Source organism: Plutella xylostella, chromosome 5 (genome assembly GCF_932276165.1).
Source record: "Plutella xylostella chromosome 5, ilPluXylo3.1, whole genome shotgun sequence".
NCBI lineage: Eukaryota > Metazoa > Arthropoda > Insecta > Lepidoptera > Plutellidae > Plutella > Plutella xylostella.
The window spans coordinates 2329783-2334150 of record NC_063985.1 but is presented as its reverse complement, the minus strand read 5'-3'; the positions used below and the strand labels follow the sequence as shown (position 1 = coordinate 2334150).

Sequence of the window (4368 nt, the reverse complement as noted above, 5' to 3'; positions counted from 1 at the left end):
GCGGCGGGTCAGATGATCCACTGGACCGGCTTGTGGACCGGGAGGTCGGCCATACTTGGACAAGGTCTCGCGCCAAGTATGGGTTAACGTACGACTGGTCCGTAGGTATGAGGCGGGCCATACTTGGCTGGACCTGACTCGCACTCTGGCGGGTGGGGGAGAGTACAAATTAGCTCGGTGGTGCCACCAAGTGGCGCTAAAGCTGTGGCACTAGCCGTACTCTCTCCCGCCCCGTAGCTAGGGCGGCCTGCGTCAAGTGTGGCCGCATTTTGATTCAACCGAATAGATTATTACAAAGATTATCGCGCACTAATGGACCACTATATAAATAGCCTCGACCATCTCATGTGCGGCATTAGTGGTATATAATGGAGGCGATATTGACGTTGTTTTTTGTCGGCGCTACCTGGGGCTGCTCCAATAGCTACCGGGGGGACGAGGTTGCGGTCTGCAAACACGGTTGCGGAACCAGCCCGCCGAGCAGGAGCCATCTGTGTGCCGCCAATATCAACGCGAATTGCGGCGCCATAATGTACGAACCGCAGAGCGTCGAGGGCACGAGGGGGTTCCCCGAAGCCGGCCCGCCCGACGGACACATTGCCAGCGGCGGACTGACCCGATTCCGCGCCCTGGACGAGTACGGTGAGGGGCGCTGGGTCGTCGTGGACATTGGACCGTACATACGCCCGATCGCCGACGACAAGTACCGGCTAACCATGAAGTACACGTATACGGCCAAGCATTCGACCCGCGGATACAAGTTATTTGCTAGCAACGGAAATTGGTCAGAAAGAGGGCCATTATGCGCAGCGACCTGGTCCAAGTTGGCGCGATCGACACCCCGGACCGTGTGCCTCGCAACGTGTTGGTGTTTGACATTCCCCGGGACGCTATTCGTCCCATTGGTGTGCTGTTGCTGATTTGGGAGATTGCCGACACAGACGGCGCATTTTACTCGATCGTCGACTACTACCATCGACCCCAAGCTGTGGATGAGTCGTCCCCGCCCCCCACCACTGTGGATCCACCAGGCAGCTACTACGTTCCACTCATAGAACCACGTTAGGCCACCTCATCATTATTGTAGTGAAATAAACAAATGTTTTAGATATTCTCGTTTTATTGACACCTGTGGATCATCCGACCCGCCGCGTGGCACGGCTCGAGCTCGACTGAGCAATTTCGGCCATCCCCTCCACTTTGTCCGAATTTGTATGGGTGGTGGGGGAAATGGTATATAAAGAGCGGTGTCCTCGCGCGCGAGCTCATTTTTACTAAACATTTATGTTTGAGCAGAAGTAAAAAGGGCAGCAACCCCTCTCGCACATGAATTAATTAGTAATATATATTCTGCAGCCTTACTCCCAGCGATGAGTGGCTGAATCGATTTCACAAATATCGCTAATTTCTTACTCCCACCGCACATTTTTGCGGCTCATTGTGTTATGACGTCACGCAAACCGTTCAGTGAAAATTATAGCGTTATAGTGCCACAAACTTATCTGTTCCGGTGAGAGCGAACTAAATTGGTCCATATAATCTATGTCAATATGAAATTCATTCAGTAAGTAATGAGGTATGGACCAATTTAGTTCGCTCTCACCGGAACAGATAAGTTTGTGGCACTATACTAAGCCAGAAATTCGCACCACGAGCTCATCACACAGACTAGATTATAATGTCAAAATTGCACTGAGCCGCCCCTTTGAAAAAAGTTCCTATTCTTGCAACGCAAAGCCATTACAATGGCTAATTTTCCTATTTTTGTAAGAAAAACAGCCTGTAATTATACCTACAAAGTGATGTGAAAGTAGTTACTGAGGATACGTGAGGATTGCAAACCAGTCTCCCTGGATATTCAAAGGAGTTGACGGACAATTTGATTGAAGACTTTAGCTCCATGAAACTAGCTGATTTTAGCGTAACAAATAAGGTGAGTATCCACGAACATAATAGAGGTACATGTGAAAGTTTCTTCAACTAAAGGCGGTGATCTATTCGCGAGCAAAACCTCCAATAACCTCTAAGTCCGCGGTCTAAAAAACCTCCAACGAGGTTACAAAAAGAAGGTTTGCTGAAGTAAAGTGACAAAGACCCTTGGTCTGGAAGCACGCCACGACTTTGCCAATGATGAGTGTAGACTGTTTGGTTCGCTAATGGATCACCAACGAGATTCGACAAGCCAACAAGCAACAATCTATACCGTCGCCTCGCCAGTGGATGACCGCCTTAACACTCATGTTCTTAAGGCATGAAGAAGAAGCCTTAAAGGAAATATCCTTCAAAACAAAGACAAACCTTATTTTACCATTGTTGTAGTCCTATGGCACCCCAGAGGTGTCATAACATCTGCCACCTATCTTTGTTTAACCACCTATGTTTGGTCTCGCTCCAGCCAAGTCCAGTGGCTAACAATATATACCTACTAATAATAATAATAAGATAAACCTTCCTATACTATCATAATGTCTGTAACCTAAACCCCATGATACTAACCAGAATTTTGGTATTTGTAGGTTTTTACTGCGTTGCAACTGGCTCCAGACTGGAATTTATAACCAAGACTAAATATTCAAGTGCCTATCTGAAGTACTTAACAACAAGTTGTATTAAGATCTTATGAAGTTAATACCTACATAAGAAACTAAATTGGCATATCATTCTGCTACTGAGTAAGTCACTTAAGCTGATTTCAATTTTCTTATTTGTAGCAAAAAAACCCTAGCACAAACACTTTAATTTTATGATGCACTGACAGTATGAAAAATAATTTACTTGGCTTGCTTATCTAGATTCTATATCTATAAAATATTATTTGATTCATCTGTTTTCTAAGTACCTTAGGATTAAACTGTAGTGCTGCGGTGGGTATCTTTTGTAGTAAAAAAATATACCTATGCTGGCTCAATCTCCGCCTACTACAGAAACAAGACTATCTATTCTTGGACCAACAGAACGCCTATCTCAGCTATTGGAACACCCAGGCTTGCTGCTCCATTTTACTTGAGAGCTAGGCTGGCTGAGCTAAAATTAAGGGGATATGTACAAAGGTTCCACTCAAGAGAGCCACATACAGGAGCTTCACCACCTCTCAGAATAGAATAGAAAATCTACTAAATAAAGTTTTATCAATACCTTGATAGTGCAGTCAGCAATAGATATTTATGCCACCCCAGTAACAAAAATTTGATCCTCATGGGTGGAATAATAATATTTTATCTATACTTACTAACTTAAGTATTACTTACCTTAATATTAGTTATCATTATTTTCCATGTTACATAAATATTACCTATCAGTGGTCATAATATCTAAGGGCTTGCGTTGGGGTGGCATACATATCTCTTTGGTTGACTGTACAATATATTATTATTATATCCTAACCTATAGAATTACTATTAATCTATTAATCTTATTTCAGATAATCAAGAAGCAGTTTTTTAGCTAATAGAAGAGAACCTTATGCTTGATATTTCAGAACACTAATAATAATTGTGATGTGATTTAATATGATACTTAATAAACACAAAATACAGCAAAAACCATGTTTCATTTCATTATTTACCTGTTGATGTTGCACTTGACTAAGAGGTCATTCATGATCCTATTGATTTATAAAGGCTTGATAGGAAGTATTCCTTCTTAAGAGTCCGGCAATGATAACATTGCAACATGGAAGAATTGTATAAGTATGTAACATTGTAAGTTGTACTTTTAATATATGGATACCTTACCTGTTGCAATGTTATACCCTTGCTATTTCACCAACTGAGCAGAGTGGCAAGAGAGTACTCTTCGATCTTAAACCATTCCGTGGATCACAATTTAACAAGAGTGCTCAGCGGAGGACACTGTCTCGGGCCGCTCTACTTGGTGGTGTAATCAGGGTGTTAGCATTATCTGCTTTATGAAGATTAGGTAGACACATTTTTTATGTTTAAAGCAGGGTTTACTTACATGATAACATTGTGTTTTTAAATAAGCAGACACTTGGTCCATGCATAATGTTACAACTCTTATTACTAGTTATTACTTAGAACTGCTTTAAACATAAAGAATAAAAAATAAAACAGCCGCATTCAACTTTTAATATGATTAATACATTACGAGTAATCGTTTATAGAGTTTACAATGCATGAGTCTAATAAGTACTTACGAACTTTTGGATTTCGATATGATTATGGAATTGTATTAAGTATGTGGTTGAAAGCACGATCTTAGAGTATGGGTTTGCACTTATTATTCAGAAATATTATCACGGTACAAGATATTGTTAGTATTTCACTGTAATTGTAGGTTATGTTGAGTATTTTTTCAATAAATTTCCGCCTTGATTTAAAACTTTCACAAGATATTTCCTTGGCTATA

The 4368-nt window shown here is 41.7% G+C and overlaps 1 long non-coding RNA gene across 2 annotated transcripts; it reads left to right on the top strand.

The window, feature by feature from the left end:
• Nucleotides 1-1634: 1634 nt before the first annotated feature.
• Nucleotides 1635-3542, top strand: LOC125491447. 2 transcript variants are annotated; one of them, XR_007268311.1, is made up of 3 exons: nucleotides 1649-1933; nucleotides 2517-2672; nucleotides 3422-3542. It is a non-coding gene; the product is annotated as an uncharacterized LOC125491447 (long non-coding RNA). The 2 variants fall into 2 exon arrangements; XR_007268310.1 differs by having other exon boundaries at nucleotides 1635-1933; nucleotides 2517-3542.
• The last annotated feature ends 826 nt before the right edge of the window (nucleotides 3543-4368 follow it).